Below are 22,492 nucleotides of genomic sequence, written 5' to 3'. Positions count from 1 at the left end.
ATATGTTGGGACACAAACTAGAAAATACTTATGGACTCTCTATAAGTAGTGAAAATGACTTATTATTACTATCATTATCACTGCTTATAGTAGGAAGAGCATTATTGCTATGAGACTTTCTGATCATTTAAGTAGAACTAGACTATATTTTACCTCTCTACTCTCTGTAGAGAAAAGTTTGGCATGCCAAGTTTGAAATAAATGAGATTCAATAGCACATTTTTAATGTGCTAAAATATTTTCAAATGCTTTCCAGTGCCATTTGCATGTAAACAATTTGCTAATTACAGATAAATTATTCAGTTATTAAAATAGGCCCTACAGTATATATATCTGGCAGTATTTTAGTGGTTGCGTTTTCTTATTTTACTTTAAAATAATTGATTTGTATTTCTTCAAAAGTATTTTATTGTAGACTTTTTTTTTTTTGGCCAATTGACTTGTCCTCACTTCATACTCCATTCCTCCTGAATATTCTGAATCAATAAATCTTTAATGAATTCATTCATCTAATGCTTGAAACAACTTTTAACTCTAAAGCCTGAACTGTTGGTGCTGCCTGGGTCTCTGCCTGCAGTGAGCCATTGCATTCAAGACACAAGGGCAATATTCTAACACAGTGACTGTTCATCTTCCAAGATGCATATTGGAAAAATGTCCCAGTGAACTATACCCTATCCATTCTAATTGCAAGAAGCAATGATAGGCACATTGTATAACACTGAATAATCCCCAAATCATTCATGTATATCAGACTTCAGAGTCTGGTGTTTGCATTTATATTTCATATGATAGTTATCCTATTCAATGAACAATTCATTTTCAATGTTACAATGAATCCTCACCCTCACTCAAGGACATGGTGCAGAGAAAAGAACCTAGACTAAGTCAATTCTAATCCCATTTCTACTAACGATTAGGTGTGTAACATTGAGCAAGCTGCCTCACCTCTCCAGACCTAATTTGCTGGTAGACATTAAGATCAGGTTAAAAATTAGAATGTCTTAGAGTTCTTTTCTTATTTCTCTTTCCTGCGCAATATCTCCCTGTCTACTCTTAATGAAAATAGTGTTTTATATTCCTGACCAAAGTACCTTTTATTTTTTCTTTTAACTTTTATTTTAGGTTAAGAGGTACATATGCCTTTTTATGCTCTCTCAAAACTTTTGGACCTGTGGGCCTACTTTTCTCAGGAGCGTACAGCCAGATGCATGGCTCCAATGAAGCAGGAAGCAGAGGCAGAGCACGAGAGGTCCTGTCCCTGCAAGAGCATCTGGGCCAAGAGAAAAGATACAGGAAGAAGGAATGGAATTGGAAGGAAGAAGTCTCATTTCAGAAACAAAATAGCTCCCCTCCTCTGTTGTAGCTGTTCCTCTGGCAATACAAACTTTCTGATTTCAGGGTCCGCAGCATTCTAGAACTTGAGCACCCAATCAGGACAGGAAAAATATATCATGTTCCTCCACTGGATCCCAAGTTGACAGCAGGCTGTTGTGGGAGCAAGAAGCCCAAATTATCTGGAAGTAAAACACACAGTCACGAGAACGAGTCCACAGCCATCCCTGGCCCTAGGTCAGGACCTCTTCAAAACTGCCAGCATGTAGACAGCAGCAGCAGATAGGAGAGTGTGTTGGATTTAACTCTGGGACCTGGAAGCTCTCCCATCACATGAATGAATCCAGCGTCAGGAGCACTGAGCCCTCTCCCCCAGTCTAATGGAACGGCAGCTCCACAAAGGATCTGGAGGTGACTGCACAGATGTGCTGCTATTGCTTTACTGAACTCTACTGTCAGCTCTATGGCTTTCCACAGCCACAACTTCCTAGATTCACCAATGACCCCTGTCTGCTCTTTGTGACATGGAAGACAGGGAGTGACAAGTGGCTTCATGGCTGCATTGGGACCTTCTCAGCCATGAATCTTTATTCGGGACTCAGGGAATACATGTTAGCCATTGCGTTTAAGGACAGCTGATTTCCCCTCCAATCTCAGAGGAGCTGCCTAAGCTTTTCTGCTCTGTCTCCCTCCATACTAACTTTGAGGATGCTAGTGATTACCTGGACTGGGAGATAGGGGTCCATGGAATTTAAATTGAATTCATTAATGAAAAAGGCATCAAATGTACAGCCTCATTTTCACCTGAGGTTGCTAAGGAACAAGACTGGAGTCAGATCCAAACAATAGAGTCCACGCTCAGGAAAGGTAGCTTTAAGGATCCAATTACCAGCAAATTTAGGAAAATGGTCAAACTCACCAGGTACTAAAGTGAGAAGGTGACAATCAGTTTTGCAGAGTACTTCTGCAAAACTGCTTCTCGACAGCACTGTTTCCAGAACCATACTCTTCATGCCCCACCCCCTACAATCATTACTCCTGACACATGGCTGCATGACCAGCCCCACTCCCCCGTGGGCACCAATGGCTGTGACATCACTGGACCAGGTACCTCCTCTTCCTGGTCCAGTTACTTCTATTACAGGACCATTTTCAGCTTCTGTTGCCAAGTCTGCCTCCCCTTAACTGAGGCGTGGTGGGTTACATTGAATGAAACAGAACTTGAGGGGCCCAAGCCTTATCTCAGCCTTCCCTCTGTATGAGGTTCCGGTAGACTGGGGCTCCCCCCTGACTAGTGAGAATTACTGTGTGGCTTCACAAGAGCCTTGTCTGGTATCTGCCACATGGGTGTTGGCCACACTCTGAAGCTGGAATTGATGATCCACGAAGGTGGAGCGCGCACACACACACACACACACACACACCCCTGCAGCTGCCCCAGATCAAGTAGGCGTATTCCCCTGGCAATCTGGGCAATGGAGACCAACACGAAACAGTTTTAGGCTGTTTCAAATTCCTGTTTTTAGACTTCCAGTTTATTGCATACCAAGAGTTGAATACAACCCTGATGATACGTTAGTGGATGCCACATTCGGGTTGAATGTGGGGATTACGAGTTCTTCAAGGCTTCTAGACAGAGACCCACATCAAGATCAGAAGCCTTTTGGATGGCGCTGTAGATCTCATTGCTCAGTAAACCATGGATATTTTCATTTTCGTCCCACACTCAGTTGGGTTTTCTGGCACACTTCCTGCACTGAGCTTCCTGATTACTGAACAGACCTCCATGGCGTAGCCTGCTGAGGAACGGAATGAAGACACCCAGGGGAAGGTGTGATGTCACCACTGCACGCAGGCATGAAAGGAGAGGCCTCCTCCCTACCACTCGTCTACCTCACTCTCCTACTGGCAGCAGTGCCTGTATTTGGACCTATGTTCTTAGAAACATAGATGGGCAAACAAGCAGTTGATTTAGGCTTTAGGAGGACACACCGTAGGAGAGAATGCAGGGTCTCTGAGCTGGTTTTCTTTTCAGGCAGACATCCTGAGGGACCAGTAAGCAGGGGAGTCCCTTTTTCTAGTTTGCCTGTAGAAATAGGAAGACTGTTGATATTCTAGTCCTTTTAGCACTTTACAACATAGCTGTGTAATTTCACAAGGCGGATCTTTAGCTTGCCTAACAGGTTTGGAATCTTCACCCCACCTGGGCAAATTTCCAAATAGCTTGTTTTAATCTAGGCCATTCCAACTTTCCTGTGACGTATTTCCCCTTTTTATTGTTGCTGATTTCCATATTTCTGTCAGCAAGTTTTCTTCTCCCCTGGCTTGTTCTTCACTTGTTTGGTGGCAGAGTTCATAGAACTAGGGAATTTGGAAGATGCTTTGAAAACATTGTCACAAAGGCACTGCTAAACGATGCGCAGAAGTGGCCAGTGGGAAGAAGGGATCCCAAGGACCTGACACTGGTTTTCAACATCTCAGAAAACTCTTCAAGTGGATCGGGTGCCAAGCCAGTGAACACAATGTTTTGATTTAATTATTTTAAAAAGTTGATGTGGTGATGGTGTGGCCTCCCGAAATGGGCAGATATTCAAGTCAGAAGAGCTTTTGCATTTTCTCCTCTGAGGAATGGGGGAGAGGGAGCAGAGGCACATGTGAGAAAGAACACGTGTAATGTTCTAGACATCACTGTCAAGTTTCTGGAAAGGAACGGGCGAGGGTGTGTTGGTTTGCTTGGCACTGTCCTGTGCTGCTCGAGAGGACCTGGGATGTGCAAGGGAAATGTGACAGGGTGCCCAGGCCGCGGCCCCCTCACTGCTGTGCTGGGCAGCCTGCCATGTTTCCCCTGACAATGTAAATGAAGATGAAGGGATTGTTTTTATGACTTCCTGCTGCTGAGAATAAATGTCTTGTTAAAAACAGATGGGGCAACACTTACTCTTAGGAGTCATGGATTGATGTCAGGGTGATCAGCTCTGGACTAAGCCACCCACCTCCAATTTGAAGAATTGTATAGGGCTACACTCATTACTATGCAAGTGTTCTAGGTCAAAAGTTGTGTTTAATTTCAAAGAATAAAGCAAAAAATTAGTGCTAAACTTTCACCCTTAAGCATGCACGCTCAGTGATATTGGCCACGAAAGAATTTACAGTGCCATGCTCCTTACGCTGATTTTTTTCTTGTAGAAATGTTGGGCCAGGTGCAGTGTCTCATGCCTATAATCCCAGCACTTTGGGAGGCCAAGGCAGGCAGATCACCGGAGGTCAGGAGTTGGAGACCAGCCTGGACAACATTGTGACACTCCCATCTCCTCTAAAAATATAAAAAATTAGGCATGGTGACATACGCCTGTAATCCCAGCTACTTGGGAGCCTGAGACAGGAGAATCGCTTGAACCCAGGAGGCAGAGGTTGCAGTGAGCTGAGATTGCACCACTACACTCCAGTCTGGGCAACAGAATGAGACTCCATCTCAAAAAAAAAAAAAAAAAAAAAAAAGAAAGAAAGAAAGAAAAAAAAGAAAAAGAAAAAAGAAAGAATTGTTGCTCTATTTGCTCTATTTATCTTTCCCAATGTATAGATATTTTTTCTTTTATTTGTTTTCTTATTATACTTTAAGTCCTGGGATACATATACAGAACATACAGGTTTGTTACATAGGTATACACATGCCATGGTGGTTTGCTATACCATCAATACATCATCTACATTAGGTACTTCTCCTAATGTTATCTTTCCCCTGGCCCCCAACCCCTGAGAGGCCCCAGTGTGTGATGTTCTCCTCCCTGTGTCCATGTGTTCTCATTGTTTAACTCCCACTTATGAGTGAGAATATGCAATGTTTGGTTTTCTGTTCTTGTGTTAGTTTGCTGAGAATGATGGCTTCCAGCTTCATCCATGTCCCTGCAAAGGACATGAACTCATCCTTTTTATGGCTGCATAGTATTCCATGGTGTATATGTGCCACATTTTCTTTATCCAGTCTATTCATTGATGGGGATTTGGGTTTGTTCCAAGTCTTTGCTATTATGAATAATGCTTCAATAAACATGTGTGCATGTGTCTTTATAGTAGAATGATTTATAATCCTTTGGGTATATATATATCCAGTAATGGGATTGCTGAGTCAAATGGTATTTCTGGTTCTACATCCTCGAGGAATCACCTATCCATCTGACAAAGGGCTAATATCCAGTATCTACAAGGAACTTAAACAAATTTACATGAAAAAAACAAACAACTTCATCAAAACGTGGGCAAAGGATATGAACAGACACTTCTCAAAGAAGACATTTATACGGCCAACAAACATATGAAAAAAAGCTCATCATCACTGGTCATTAGAGAAATGCAAATCAAAACCACAATGAGATACCATTTCATGCCAGTTAGACTGGCAATCATTAAAAAGTCAGGAAACAACAGATGCTGGAGAGGATGTGGAGAAATAACGCTTTTACACTGTTGGTGGGAGAGTAAATTAGTTCCACCATTGTGGAAGACTGTGTAGATCTTTTTTATTTCATTTTATTGACCATGGAGTAGGATACCTAGTATTTAAGAAAATGAATAGAAAATTTAAAACGCCAAGTGGTGGCGAAAGAAATTCAGTGCCCAATAATCGGGCTGGTTAAGTGCAGCACCACACCAAAGTGGACTCTGGTTTTTGGAGTGAAGAAGCCTTCCTCCCTGCACATTCCCTCATCCTCCCACACAAGTCCAGCAATGGAAATGCTTCAGTTCCTCTCGCCTTATCAAGAGGAGTCAACCAAGGAAAACTGTCTGGCTCCATCAGGAATGAGCACTGTCAGTATCCATCCTGAATGGGGCCTAGTCGGGAAGCACTTCCTAGTCTGGAAGTGTATGGTCAAGGTTGCCTCATAAAAATGTGTGACTGGTGGGTCTCAGGAAAAAATGCCAAGTCTGGGTCATCCACGTGGCAGTTTTCCATGTGGAGATGCAGCTCCAAGCTGAAACTGAATTGCCTTCCACACACTTGACCAAGGCACTGATGAAGGTGCCTGCTACCCGCGGTGTAAGTGGTGGATTTAAAGAAAAGGGAATATTTTCTGCTGTTTCCTTTGTTCTTGGGCTGCTCAAGCTGGAAATAGGTAGGCACTGTTTTGTTTTATTTACTTATTTATTTATTTATCAGACAGGGTCTCACTCTGTCACGTAGGCTATAGTGCAATGGTGTGATCTCAGCTCTCTGCAACCTCTGCTTTCTGGGTTCAAGCGATTCTCCCACCTCAGCCTCCCAGGTAGCTGGGATTACAGGCACACACCACCACCCCTGGCTAATTTTTTTTGTTTTTAGTAGAGATGGCTTTTCACTATGTTGACCAGGCTGGTCTTGAATTCCTGACCTCAAGTCATGAACCACCAGGCCCAGCCAGTAGCCACTGTTTTCAAGGAACTAGCCCAAATTCTCTGGCTTGGTTTGGAGTTTGTTTTATACCTAGCCTTTGGAGTGAGTGCCTTTTGGTCTGGAAACTTGGCTTGTCTCATAATAACCCATAGCTAGGACATTCTCTGTAATCATGAATTGTCCTTGTTTTACATCAAAAGAGTGTGTCTTTGATGGCTAGAGTTTGCACAATTAAATTATTTCCACTGTGAGATTCTTAAACTTTTTTGCTTCATCATATTAAAATAACTCATATTAGAGGCCCTTTCAACATGAAAGCTTTGTAGGTGAGATAGTATATATATTTTACTGTTTATAATAAAAATCATCAATACAAAATAAGTCCTGGGGTTTAATTTTAATGTTTTTTACAAAATCTGTTTTCCATGATGTGTTGACAGCTATAATTTCACTAACTGTTGATGTTATTTTCTGTAGGGATTCTGGAGCCTAGGGAACTATGTGGTTTTTTTCATTTTCACCTTTAATACCCTGAAGCAAGAGACTATATGACCTTCAGTGCAAAGACTTCAGACCAATTCTTTGTATTACACTTGGTTGCCTCTTAGCTATATAACTCCTGAGTGCAAATCAACAAACTCTTTAGTTAAGTATTGTAGAGAATAAATCATAATGGACTAAAAAAACTTTTTAGATCCCGGAGGACTGTGAAGCTGCCACACCAGTCCGTGGATTGCCTACTTACACAAGAGAAAAATAAACTCCCGTTGTGTTAAAAAAAAGAAAAAAAAAAAAAGACTTTGTAGAATTGATAGAATATTTGGCTTAGCCTTTCATTTAAACAAGAAAAGAAGTCAACAAGTCAATGCTAAGCAAGATATCATCAGGGCAAAAACATCAATTGAGCTAATTCAAGAAATACCAATATTTTTTCTACCCAGGAAGCCTAAGTTCTAGCCCTTTCTCTGCCATAGACCAATTAAGTGACCTTGGGTGAGTCACTGTTTGGGGTTGCTCTGATGGTATTTCTAGAGTGACAGAGGTTATGGACACTCACTGTGATCCCTTGTGAGTGCTACTGGTATGATATAGTATGATTCTATGCAAAAAATCTGACATAAGGAAGTCATGTGCTGGGTAATGAACAATATAATCTCCCTCTTAGATAATTGAATGCTGTTATCTTATATTTGAGTTGATAATTAATTTTTCACCTTTTCTTCAACTTTTATTTACTATATAATAACTTAAGATTTAAACTAATCAGCCACTGGTATCCTTATATAACTATTTTTCTCCAAAATTCCTCCAAACTGCCTTCTAAGAGTCAATATGACTGAGGAATATTTTTTTCTTATTCATTAATGAATAAACATCTTCCAAGCCCCCACCCAGATATATATATATATTTATGAAGACTGTAATCAATAGTCAGCATTCAGTTTCACATAGCATATTAACATGAGCCTTTCCTGAAAGATTTCTGTATAACATTATCGTTTACACCTTCACTAGCCAACTTTGTAATGGAAGCAGCTAAGTCACGTATGTTTGCTACTTTGGTCAACACTTTGATTTTTTTTTTTTTTTTTTTTTTTTTGCAAAATGGTTGTACCTTATAGATGAGTTCTCAGCAGTAAGCCCATTTAAAATTTTTTATGCCTCATGATCCTGACAACACATCAAGAGGAGCTGATTTAGGAAAACACAGATTGTTTGCTAATCCCTACCGTGAGTGACTTTCTTACTAATTATTTTTTGACTTTGAACCTTTTAAAAATTTTCTTTGAAGGTAATTATTGTGTGGAAAGATTTTTTTGATTAAGCAAATATTGACTTTAGAAACTGTCTTTAAATCATATTCTTTTTTCAGTGCGTGACTAAAATAAATTCCTTAAAATATTGTTTTCTATGTACTCATTTATGTAGATTTTGGTATTTACTTACATAGAAGATATTTCTTAGAATTCAGGCTTCTCATCTATTCCCTTATGTTTTAATAGATGCATAGAAAGGCACAGAATGCTTGATTTCTTTATTTCAAGCCTTTAACATTTAAATAATCAGCCTTTCTAAAATGATTGAAAATTAGATCTCTGAGTTTTAATAATCTCATAAGAAGTAAGAACAAAATAATGGAAGTTTTAGTTTTTATTGGTCATAGAATCAAATTTATCTGTAGAATAAAATAAGAGAATGGTTTAATAGAGGGGCTCTATCAAATTACTTTAAACGGAAACTTTAAAAGAACTTGCTTAATTTCTTGCTTAAAAGAACTTGCTTAAAAGAACTTGCTTTTTTTTATTAGTTGATTACAGGAAAAATTACAAGTTTCAAACCATACTAGTATACCATTTGAAAAAGGAATAAATTCAAGCCCATTTTCCTCTTTGTATGTCGAATAGATTGCAGGATAGTAATTTCATGCAACAACTGCTTTTTTTTTTTTTTTCTGAGACGGAGTCTCACTCTGTATCCCAGGCTGTAGTGCAGTGGCACAATCTCGGCTCACTGCAACCTCTGCCTCCCGATTCAAGCGATTCTCCTGCCTCAGCCTGCAGAGTAGCTGAGACTACAGATGCATGTCACCACACCTGGCTAATTTTTTTTTTTTTTTTTTTTTTTTTTAAGTAGAGACAGGGTTTTGCCATGTTAGCCAGGTTCGCTCGATCTCCTGACCTCATGATCTGCTTGCCTCGGCCTCCCAAAGCGCTGGGATTACAGATGTGAGCCACCGTGCCCGGCCAACAACTACTTTTGAGTCCTTTTTTGGATGGTCAGCACTGCTGGAAGAAGTAGCACCGGAAGGCTTTTGTCCTCAGGAAGCTGACACAGCAGTCTTGGTGAGATGAGTACCCAGCAACACCTCCAGAATGTATGCGTGTTAGCTTTCAAAAGCAAAACAAGGTAATGAACAATGTTGGTACAAAAGCAATTTTAGAAAGTAAGTAAAAATAATCTGGATTGAGAAAGAGAAAATATGGATTCATGTCCTCATGGCTACTGGAGGTGGGGGAAGAAAGACCAAGCCAAGGGGAGCAGGGAATAAAAGGAGCTTTTTGAGGATATAGACCTCACTGACAGTTTGTACTGAAGCGGGGAGCAGGAAGAGATCTCCAGTGCTGGCTGGAAAGGCATTTGAGTGGAATCCAATTCTAGTCATAAGACCAGATTCCAGCCAAGACACCTAAGCAAGTGAGGAGTTGTACAGTCTGTCTAAAGAGAACATTTTCTATTCAACTCCAGCTGTTGTAGCCATGAGCAAATGCAGATCTGGTGTGTCTAGATCTTCAGATTTTTCAAGACATCCAGACTCATAGATTTTAAAGAAAATGCTCTTAATTTTAAACATTGACTCCTTTTTAAAAACCACTGCATGAACCAAATTAAAGACGTCTGCTGTCATGATACAGCCTAAAAAGGACCGGTTTGCAATTCTGCACAATCTTGAGAACCACTGGAAGATTTAAACGTGAGAATGACATAATGCTAACAGGGAAAGAGAGAGAGGATCTTGGTAGTCATGTGAGAAATTAGCAGGAATCAGATCTACACAAAAGTGGATCTGTGGAAACTAGATCTGAGGGTGTAATTTAAAAGAAATGTCCAAAGAAGTGACAGAATTTGCAAAGTTTATTAGTTCATATATGAAAATAAAATTCATGGAAAGAAGCCTATCCCAAGATCTTGGACTTGAGATTCCAGGATGATGGGGACAGAAAATGGAAAGTTGAGGACTTAGGGGACAATGAGAACCATTTCTTAAATATGTTACAGTTTTCATTGAGATACTGGAGGCATATCCTGAAGCAAGTTGGAGATTTTGAACTAATAAGTGGGAGATGTAAATTTCAGAATTGATTAGGTACTTATCTGATCTCCTGTATAAACAATATATATTTGTACATATTTCCTCTTCTACGTATAGAAATCATTTCTCATTCATTTTTGAACTTGGGCAATGTAGCAGATTGACTCGTTTTTCAAATACGTTCATCCTCTATTTACATATGCATATATTTGTCCATTCATGCATGCATAGTATTGCCAGATTTTGTAAATAAAATGCAGGAAGCCCAGTTAAATTTTGATTTTAGATAAACTACAAATAATTTTTTGCATAAGTATGTTCCAAATACTGCGTGGGATATTTTATACCAAATATTGTTCATTGTACATCTGAAATCAAAATTTAACTAGGATTCTATGTTTTATCTGTGGCCTCTCCATGCATGAAGGCTTCCAGGTCATCAACCTATTTCTCTAGGACCCCAGCCATAGTCTTCTTACTTGCCCCTTTGTTTCCACCTTTGCCCCTCTATCTGCCATTTTCCATTCAACAGGCAGGGTGATTTTTAAAACTCTATTTATGTCATCTCCTTGCTTAAAACGTTTTAATGGCTTCACTTTCTTTTTTTTCTTTTTCTTTTTCTTTTTTTTTGTTTTGAGACAGAATCTTGCTCTGTCACCCAGGCTGGTGTGCAATGGCGCCATCTCGGCTCACTGTAACCTCCGCCTCCCAAGTTCAAGCAATTCTCCTGCCTCAGCCTCCTGAGTAGCTGAGATTACAGGCATACGCCACCATGCCCGGCTAACTTTTGTATTTTTAGTAGAGACGGGGTTTCACCATGTTGATCAGGCTGATCTCAAGCTCCTGACCTCGTGATCTGCCCGCCTCGGCCTCCCAAAGTGCTGGGATTACAGGCATGAGTGCCCGACCAATGGCTTCACTTTCTACTAAGAATAAAATTCCAACATCTTACCATGATTTTGATCATCTAGTCCATGCTTTCTGCCCAGCCTCATTTTGAATATGCTTTTCTCCACCATACTGGTTAAGTTTAGCTCCTTTACCCTTCTTAATTTTTTTCAAACCATTCAAACTGGTTTGTACCCTAGGGCTTTTGCACTTGCTGTGCTCTTTGCTTGGAATGCTGCTTCTCCCAGATTTTGTTCGTACGGCTCTTTATCATCAGTTAAGTCTTAACTCCAATGAGACCTCCTTAGAGAGGCCTCCCCTGCTCACTCTTATCTAAAGATGAGTTTCTCAACCTCTACACTATTGAGATTTTGGATTGTCTAATTCTTTGTGGTTGGCTGTCCTGTGCATTGTGAGATGCTTAGCATCCCTAGCCTCTGTAAACTAGATGCCTCGTTAGTGACAATAAAAAATGTCTTTAGGTATCACCAAATGGCCTCAGGGACAAAATAATCCCTGGTTGAGAATCGCTAAAGCAAACGGCCCCCTTCCATTTTATTTCTATTACACTATTATATTTACCTAACTTCACAGCACTTATGACTATCTGCATTCATTCTATTTGCATTTGTCACTTGTTCAACATCTTTTTGTTTGTTTGTTTGTTTTTGTTTTTTTGAGACAGAGTTTCGCTCTTATTGCCCAGGCTGGAGTGCAGTGCCACAATCTTGATCTCGGCTCACTGCAACCTTCGCCTCCTGAGTTCAAGAGATTCTCATGCCTCACCCTCCCAAATAGCTGGGATTACAGGCATGTGCCACCACCCCCAGCTAATTTTTGTATTTTTAGTAGAGATGGGGTTGCACCATGTTGGCCAGGCTGGCCTCGAACTCCTGAGCTCAGGTGATTCGCCCACCTCAGCCTCCCAAAGAGATGGGATTACAGGTGTAAGCCACCACGCCTGGCCTCAACATCTCTTTTTATCCCTCACTAGAAGTGAAACTTAATATGTGGAAGACTTGGTCTGTTTTATTCACCAGTCTATCCGAATTTTCTAGGACCATGCCTGGCACATAGAGGTGCTCAATAAACATTTATTGAATTCATGCCAAATAACCTAATATTGACAAGCTAACATGTCCCAGGTACTATTAGGCTTAGGTGGCATAACAATGAATAAGATATTATCCATGGTCTTTCATCTTGGTATCTTATGCAGAAGAGCAGCCTTGAGCTCCTGGAGAAACGTAATAAAAATTACAGGCCCTACAGGCTACTGACACCTTTTATAAGGTCCAGGGAGGCTAACCATGATACAGTGCATGAGTCAGTCCCATACAACAAAGAATTTTTCTGCCCCCAAAAGAACACTGTGCCTGAGAGAAACACTGGCTGAGCCATTGAGGGTTCACTTGCAGAGCTGGGAATACCATCACTGGGCACAGACCACATGGTGTAGAACTGGGGAAGGGAATTTCACAAATGAAATTTAGGATACTCTTAGCAGAGAACAGTCAAATACTTGGAGGAAACAATGTGTGTCTTTTACAATGGGATAACTGTATCAATGGAAAGTTACTGAGGACTTCCTTTGAATATGGAGCTTAAATGATTGCATGGAAAAATATTTATTTGGACCATATTTGTTGTACTACATTACTAATTAATGTATTAACTGTGATTCAATAGAATTGCTATTAATGATAACAAATTTCTGGACTATACTTGGCACTATTATAGAGGATTTTTTCTTTCTTTTATAGGGTTTAGTTATATTTTAATGTAAAGTTAAAAAAAGTAAAAGTGTGTCATACCTGCTAAGAAGTTCACAAATCATAAGTATGCAATTCAATACATTTAAAAAATTTTTTAATTGACAGAAAAATTATATGCATTTACTGAGCACAATATGATATTTTCAGGTATACATACATTGGTAAAATGACTAAGTAGCAAATTAACATATCCATTATCTTACATAGCTATTACTTTATCTCCACTCTTCTAGCATTTTTCAATAATACAATATATAATTAACTCTAGTCACCATGCTGTATTGTAGACCTCTTGAAGTTACTCCTCCTATCTCACTGAAATTGTATATCCTTTGACCAGCATCTCTCCTCCTTCCCTAACCTCCCCAGCCCCTGGTAAACACCATTCCCTACTCTATTTCTGTAAAATCAACTTTTTTGGTTCCACATATAAGTAAGATCATGCAGTGTTTGTATTGCTGTGCTTTGCTTATTTTACTTAACGTCCTCCAAATTCATCCATGCTGTAGCAAATGGCAGGGTTTGCATATATTTTATGGTTGAATAGTATTCCATTGTGTGTGTATACCACATTTTCTGTGTCCATTCATCCACTGCTGGACACTTAGTTGACTCCATACCGTGACTTTTGTGAATAATGCTCCAATAAATATGAATACTGATTTAATTATCTTTGGATATATACCCAGTAGTGGGATTCCTGAATCATATGGTAATTCCATTAAGTTTTTTTCATAATGGATATACTAATTACATTCCCATCAACAGTATACAAGAGTTTATTTTTTCCCACATCCTTGCAGTATTTTGTCTTGCTAGTTTCTTTTGTCTTTTTGATAATAGTCATTATCTTGTTAGGACTTTTGCTAGTATTAGTATCTTGCTAGTGCTTTTGCTAGTATCTTTTGTCATTTTGATAATATAATAGTCATTCTAACTGGAGTAAAAAGATATCTTATTATGGCTTTGCTTTAAATTTCCCTGATTAGTGACATTCAGCATATTTACTATAGTTCTTGGCTATTTCAATGTATTTTTTTTCTAGATGATGTCTAGCTCTGTCGCCCAGGCTAGAGTGCAGTAGTGCAATCTTGGCTCACTGCAACCTCCACCTCCCAGGTTCAAGCTATTCTCCTACTTCAGCCTCCCGTGTAGCTGGGACTACAGGCACGCACCACCGTGCCTGGCTAATTTTTGTATTTTTAGTAGAGACAGGTTTTCACCATGTTGGCCAGGCTGGTCTCAAACTCTTGACTTCAAGTGATCAGCGCACCTCGGCCTCCCAAAGTGCTATGATTACAGGCATTAGCCACCGTGCCTGGCCTTGAATGTCTTCTTTTGAGAAATGTCTATTTAGACCTTTTGCCCATTTTTTAAGCAGATTGTTTTCTTATTATTCAGTTGTTTGGGTTCCTTATACATTTTGGATACTAATCCATTGTCAGATGTATAGTTTGCAAATACTTTCTCCCCTTCTGTGGCCTGTCTCTTCACATGATTGTTTTCTTTGCTGTGCAAAAGCTTTTTAGTTTGATGTAATCCCATTGGTCTATTCTTGCTTTTGTTGTCTGTGCTTTTGGGGTCATATTTAAAAAGTCATTGCCCAGACCAATGTCATAGAACTTTTCTCCTAATATTCTTCTAATAGTTTCATGTCTTCCAATGAAATCTTCAATCCATTTTGAGTTGATTTTTACATATAGTATGTGATAAGGGTCTAATATCATTTTTCTATATGTAGTTGTCTGTTTTTTAATTTCACCACTATTTATTAAGGAGACTTTCCTTTTCCCATTGTGTGTTCTTGGAACCTTTGTTGAAGGTCAGTTAACTGTAAATGTGTGGATTTATTCCTGGGTTCTCTCTTCTTTTCCATTGGTCTGTGTCTGTTTTTATGCCAATACCATGACATTTTTGTTCTTGTAGCTTTGTAGTATATTTTCAAGTCAGGTACTATGATACCTCCAGCTTTATTTATTTTATTTATGGAGTCTTTGCTCAACATTTCTTTGGTTATTCCGGTTTTTTTGTAGGTTGCACATACATTTTATGATTTTTTTTTCTATTTTTGTGAAGAATGTCTTTGATATTTTAATAGGAATTGCATTGAATTTGTAGATTGTTTTGGGGACTGTTTTAGTCCATTTTGTATTGCTCCAGCGGAATACCAGAGACTGAGTAATTTATAAAGAAAATAGGTTTCTTTAGCTCATTCTTCTGCAGACAGGGAAGTTCAAGGTTGGGCAACTGCATCTAGCAAAGGCTTCATACTGCATCATTACAAGGTGGATGGCATCACCTGGCAGGGGCATGTGCAAGAGCAACTGGAAGCATGCCAAGATGAGACCAAATCCAACAGGTGGCTTCACCTTATAACTACCTACTCTTGTGGTAACTTATCTAGTCTTGCAAGAGTGATAACTCATACTTTCTTGAGAGATGGCATTACTCCCTTAATGAGGGTGGATCCTTCATGATCCAAAGGCCTATTAAGGTCCCACTACCTCTCAGTACTGTTACATTGGGAACCAAGCTTCAACATGTATTTTGGTGGGGATAAATTATGTTTAAACAATAGCAAGTTGTATGGACAATTTAACAATATTAATTTTTCTGAGCTATGAATACAGGATATCTTTCCATGTGTTTGTACTATCTTCAATTTCTTTCATCAGTGTTTTACAGTTTTCAGTATGGAGATATTTTACCTGCTTGGTTAAATTTATTTCTAATTGTTTTATGTTTTGATGCTATTTTGAATGGAATTATTTTCTTGATTTCTTTTTCAGATAGTTTGCTCTTAGTCAATAGAAAGTGTTTATTTTTATATGCTGATTTTATATCCTACAACCTTACTGAATTTGCTTATTATTTCTAACAGTTTGTATGTGTGTCGTGTGTGTGTAGAGTCTTTGCAAACAAGGACAATTTACCTTTTTTTTTTTTTTTTTTTTTTTTGCAGTTTAGACACTTTTTTTTTCTTGTTTAATTGCTCTAGCTAGCTAGAATGTCCAATACTATGTTGAATAGAGTGAAGAGAGTGAGACTCCTTGTCTTGCTCTGAATCTTCGAGTAAAAGCTTTCAAAGTGTTCCTATTGAGTATAATGTTAGCTTTGGGTTTGTCATCTATGGCCTATATTGTGTCGAGGTGCATTTTTTCCATATCTAATCTGTTGAGAATTTGTGTCATGAAAGGATATTGAATTTTGTCAAATACTTTTTCTGCATCTGTTGAAGTGATTATATGGATTTTGCCCTACATTCCGTCAATGGGATGTGTCACATTTGCTGATTTACATAAGTTGAATCATCCTTGCATCTCTGGGATGAATTTCATTTGATCATGGTGAATTATCTTTTAAATATGCTGTTGAATTCAGTTTGCTAGTGTTTTGTTGATAATTCTTGCATCTGTATTCATCAGGTGTGTTGGTCTGAATTTTTCTTTTTTGTAATATGTTTATGTTTAGTATCAGGGTGATGCTGGCTTTATAATATTTTTTTAAAAGTGTTTCCTCCAGGCTGGGCCTGGTGGCTCACGCCTGTAATTCTGGCACTTTGGGAGGCCGAGGCAAGTGGATTGCTTCCAGGAGTTCGAGACCAGCCTAGCCAACATAGCAAAACCCTGTCTCCACTAAAAATACAAAAAATTGGCCGGGCATGGTGGCATACACCTGTAATCCCAGCTACTCCAGAGGCTGAGTCAGGAGAATCACTTGAATCTGGGAGGCAGAGCTTGCAGTGAGCCAAGATCGCACCACTGCACTCTAGCCTGGACAACAGAATGAGACTCCATCTCAAAAAAATAAAAATAAAAATAAAACAATAAAATAAAATAATAAAATAAAAATTTAAAAAAGCTTTTCCTTCTGTTAAATGTTTGGGAGAGTTTGAAAAGAATTGTTTTTAATTCTTCATTAAATGTTTGATAAAAGTCAGCAGTAAAGCCACCAGGTCCTGGGCTTTTTGTTGATTAGAGATTTTTTTATTACTAATTCAATCTCCTTATTCATTTTTGATCTGTTTAAATTTTCTATTTATTCATAATTCAGTCTGAGTAGGTTGTAAGCATCAAGGAAATTATGCATTTCTTTTAGATTATCCAATTTCTTATGTATAATTGTTCATAAAAGTCTCTTACGATCCTTTCATTTCTGTTGTGTCAGTAATGTCTCCTTTGTAATTTCCAATTTATTTGGGTCTTCTTTCTTTTTTCTTATTATAGTTAAACTTTTTATCTATTTTGTTTATATTTTCAGAAAAACAAATTTTAGTTTTGTTAGTCTTTTAAATTGTTTTTCTTGACTCTGTTTTATTTATTTCTGTTCGGATCTTTATTATTTTCTTCCTTCTTATAAACTTTGGCTTACTTTTTGCATTTTTGCCTAATTTCTTGCAGCCTTAGATTATTTTAGACCTTTCTGTTTTTTTGATATGGGTGTGTAGTGCTATAAACGTCACTCATAGAATTGCTTTTTCTGTATCATATAGATTTTGACATGTTGTGTTTCCATTTCCATTTATCTCAAGAAGGATTTTATTCTTTATTTTTAATTTTTTTATTTTTAATTTTTGTGGATACATAGTAAGCATATATATTTATGGGTTACATGAGATATTTTGATATGGCATGCAAAGCTTAATAATCACATCAGTGTGATGGGGTATCCAGCATCTCAAGCATTTATCCCTTGTGTTACAAATAATCCAATTATATACTTTTAATTATTTTCAAATATATAATTAAATTACTTTTGACTATAGTCACCCTGTTGTGTTAGCCAATACTAGGTCTTATTCATTCTTTCTGTATAAATTTTTTTAACCCATTAACCATCCCCACTTTCCCTCCCACCATACCCTTTCTAACTTATGGAAACAATCCTTCTGCTATCTCCATGAAATCAATTATTTTAATTTTTATCTCCTAAAAATAAGTTATAAGATGTGAAGTTTGTCTTTCTGTGCCTAGTTTATTTTCACTTAACATAATAATCTCCAGTTCCATCCATGTTGTTGTAGATCACAGGATCTCATTTTTTATGGCTGAATAATACTCCATTTTGTATATGTTCCATGTTTTCTTTATTCATTCATCTGTTGATGGACACTTGGGTTGCTTACAAATCTTGGCTAATGTGAATTCAATAGTGCTACAATAAACACGAGAGTGCAGATGTCTCTTTGATGTACTGATTTCCTTTCTTTTGGGTTTATACCTAATAGTGGGAATGGTGGATAGTATAGTAGCTCTATTTTTAGTTTTTAGAGGAGACTCCAAACTGTTTTTCATAGTGGTTGTACTAATTTACATTCCCATCAACTGTGTATGAGGATTCCCTTTTCTTTATGTTTTCACCTGCATTTGTTATTGCCTGACTTTTGGATGAAAGCACTTTTAACTGGGGAGAGATGACATTTCATTGTAGTTTTGATTTGCATTTCTCTGATAATCAGTTACATTTAGCATATTTTCATATACTTTTTTCCATTTATATGTCTTCTTTTGAGAAATGTCTATTCAGATCTTCTGGCCATTTTTAAATTGGATTATTAGTTTTTTTTTCTTGTAAAGTTGTTTGAACTCCTTTTATATTCCAGTTATTAATTCATTATTAGATGGGTAGTCGGCAAATATTTTCTCCCATTCTTTGGGTTGTTGCTTCACTTCATTAATTGTTGATGATTGCTGTGCTGTGCATAAGCTTTTTAACTTGATGTCATTCCATTTGTCCATTTTTGCTTTGGTTGCCTATACTTGTGGGTTATTACTCAAGAAATCTTTACCTAGTCAAATGTTCTGGAGAGTTTCCCCAATGTTTTCTTTTTAGCAGTTTCATAGTTTGAAGTCTCATATTTAAGTCTTTAATCCATTTTGATTTTATTTTTGTATATGGCAAGAGAAAGGGGCCTAGTTTCATTCTTCTGCATGTGGATATCCAGTTTATCAAGTACCATTTATTGAAGAGACTCTTTTCTCCGGTGTATGTTTTTGGTACCTTTGTCAAAAATGAGTTTTTGTAGGTATATGGATTTGTTTCTGGGTTTTCTATTTTGTTCCTTTGGTCTAGATGTCTGTTTTTGTTTTGTTTTGTTTTTTTACCAGTACCATGCCTTTTTAGTTACTATAGCTCTGTAGTATAATTTGAAGACAGATAAGGTGATTCTTCTAGTTTTAGTATTTTTGCTCAGCATAGCTTTGACTATTCTGAGTCTTTTGTGGTTCCACATAAATTTTAGGACTTTTTTTTGTATTTCTGTGAAGAACATCACTGGTATTTTGATACGGATTGCATTGAATCTGTAGATTGATTTGGGTAGCGTGTACATTTTAACAATATTTAGTGTTCTTGCAATCTACGAACATGGAATATATTTCCATTTTTGGTGTCCTCTTCAATTTTTTTGTCAGTGTTTTGTAGTTTTCACTGAAGAGATCTTTCACTTTTTTGGTTAAGTTAAATTCTAGGTATTTAATTTTATGTGCAGCTATTGTAAATGGGATTACTTTTTAATTTCTTTTTCAGATTGTTCACTGTTAGCATATCAAAATGATACTGATTATATTATATGTTGATTTTGTATCCTGCAACTTTACTGAATTTATCAATTCTATCAGTTTTTTAGTTAAATCTTTAGGGTTTTCCAAATATAGGATCATTTCGTCTGCACAGAAGGGCAATTTGACTTCTTCCTTTCCAAATTGGATGCCCTTTGTATCTTTCTCTTATCTGGTTGCTCTAGCTAGGACTTCCAATGCTATATGTAGTAACGGTAGAAAAGGGGGCATCCTTTTTGTGTTCCTGATCTTAGAAAAAAGGCTTTTAGTTTTCCTCCATTCAGTATGATGCCAGCTATGGGTCTGTCATGTAAGGTTTTCATTATGTTGAGGTATGTTACTTCTATACCCAGTTTTTTGAGGGTTTTTATTATGAAGGAGTATTGAAATTTACCAAATGCTTTTTTAGCATCAGTTGAAATCATCAGATGGTTTTGTACTTCATTCTGTTGGTATAAGATATCACATTAACTGATGGGTAAATGTTGTAGCATCTTTGCATCCCTAAGATAAATCCCATTTAATCATGATGAATGGTCTTTTTAATATGTTGTTGAATTTGGTTTGCTAGTATTTTGTTGAGAATTTTTGCATCCATATTCATCAAGGATAATAGCCTATAGTTTGTTTTCCTTGATGTGTCTTTGACTTTGGTATAAAGGTAATACTATCTCATAACCCATTATTTTAAGCTGATAACAACTAAACACTGTTTGCATAAACAAATAAACAAGCAAAAAAAAAAGCTAACAAAATCTCTATGCCTTAACTTCATCCCTTGTCTTGCTTTTTAACTTTGTGTTATTTCTATTTATATTAATATCTTATTGTACTATGTCTGTCTTTAAAAAGTTGTTGTAGTTTTTTGGTTCATTGGTTCAAGGTTCATTTGGTTCATTGGTTCATTGTTTAGTCTTTCTACTTAAGAAAAGAATAGTTTACACACCACAATTACAGTGTTATGATATTCTGTGTTTCTCTGTGTACTACTATTACCAGTGAGTTTTGTAATTTCAGATGATTTCTTCTGGCTCATTAACATCCTTAACTTTAAGACTGAAATACTCCCTTTAGCATTTCTTGTAGGACAAGTCTGGTGTTGACTAAATTCCTTGGCATTTTATTTGTTTATTTATTTAGTTTGAGAAAGTCTTTATTTCTCCTTCATGTTTGAAGGATAATTTCACTGGATATACTATTTTAGGGTACAAGTTGTTTTTTTTCCCTTAAGCACTTTAAAAATGTCATGCCACTTTCTCCTAGCCTGTCAGGGTTGCACTAAAAAGTGTTTCTAGATATATTGGAGCTCCACTGTCTGTTATTTGTTAATTTTCCCTTGCTGCCTTTAGGACCCTTTCTCTATACTTGACCTTTGGGAGTGTGATTATTAAATGCTTTAAGGTAGTCTTCTTTGGGTTAAATCTTCTTGGTGTTCTATAATCTTCTTGTACTTGGATATTGATATATTTCTCTAGGATTGGAAAGTTCTCTGTTATTATTCTTTTGAGTAAACTTTTTACCCCTACCTCTTTTTCTACCTCTCTTTAAGGCCAATAACTCTTAGATTTGCCCTTTTTAGGACATTTTCTAAATTCTGTAAGTATGCTTCATTGTTTTTATTCGTTTTTCTTATTTGTCTCCTTTGACTGTGTATTGTCTTTCTTTTCTTTTCTTCCTTTTTTTTTTTTTTTTTTTTTTTGATGGAGTCTTGCTGTGTTGTTGCCCAGGCTGGAGTGCAGTGGTGTGATCTTGGCTCACTGCAACCTCTGCCTCCCAGATTCAAGTGATTCTCCTGCCTCAGCCTCCTGAGTATCTGGGATTATAGGCACACACGACCATGCCCAGTTAATTTTTTTTTTTTGTATTTTTAGTAGAGATGGGGGTTTCACACTGTTGACTAGGCTGGTCTTGAACTCCTGACCTCAAGTGATCTACCCACCTCAGTCTCTTAAAGTGCTGGGATTACAGGCATGAGCCACCATGCCCAGCTGACTGTTTTTTTTTTCAAATAACCTGTGTTCAAGCTCACTAATTCTTTCTTCTACTTGATCAATTCTACTATTAAAAGACTGTTGCATTCTTCAGTATGCCCACTTCATTTTTCAGCTCCAGAATTTCTACTTGATTCTTTTTACTTTTTTCAATCCTTTGTTAAATTTATCTGATAAAATAATTCATTTCTTCTCAGATTTATTTTGAATTTTTTTGCTTTTTGAGGTACATATATATTTATAATATCCTCTTGCTGAATTGACTCCTTTATCATTATGTAGTGAATTTCTTTGTCTCTTTTTGCGGACTTAAATTCTATTTTATCTGATATATGCATAGCTATTCCAGTCCTCATTTGGCTTCCATTTGGATGGAATATCTTTTTCCATCCTTTCACCTCTAGTCTATGCTTGTGTATACTTACTAGTGAAGTGAGTCTCTTGTAGGCAGTTTATAATTGGGTCTTTTTTTGTTTTTGTTTTTGTTTTGAGATGGAGTTTCACTCTTGTTGCCCAGGCTGGAGTGCAATGGTGCAATCTCAGCTCACCACAACCTCCACCTCCCAGGTTCAAGCAATTCTCCTGCCTTAGCCTCCTGAGTAGCTAGGATTACAGGCACGTTTCCCCATGCCAGGCTAATTTTGTATTTTTAGTACAGACAGGGTTTCTTCATGTTGGCCAGGCTGGTCTCGAACTCCTGACCTCAGGTGATCCACCCGCCTTGGCCTCCCAAAGTGCTGGGATTATGGGCGTAAGCCACTGCA

At 37.6% G+C, this 22,492-nt stretch overlaps 1 protein-coding gene and 1 pseudogene across 1 annotated transcript in view; both read left to right on the top strand.

Moving 5' to 3' along the window:
- HS6ST3 (heparan sulfate 6-O-sulfotransferase 3) overlaps positions 1 to 22,492 on the top strand; it is a 742,727-nt gene that overhangs the window by 485,377 nt on the left and 234,858 nt on the right. The gene's annotated exons all lie outside the window — the stretch shown is intronic.
- Positions 1,140 to 2,377, top strand: LOC111546609 (annotated as a pseudogene).

Source organism: Piliocolobus tephrosceles, chromosome X (genome assembly GCF_002776525.5).
Source record: "Piliocolobus tephrosceles isolate RC106 chromosome X, ASM277652v3, whole genome shotgun sequence".
NCBI lineage: Eukaryota > Metazoa > Chordata > Mammalia > Primates > Cercopithecidae > Piliocolobus > Piliocolobus tephrosceles.
The sequence above is the reverse complement of the archived record's forward strand: the minus strand, read 5'-3'. Positions and strand labels throughout refer to the sequence as shown.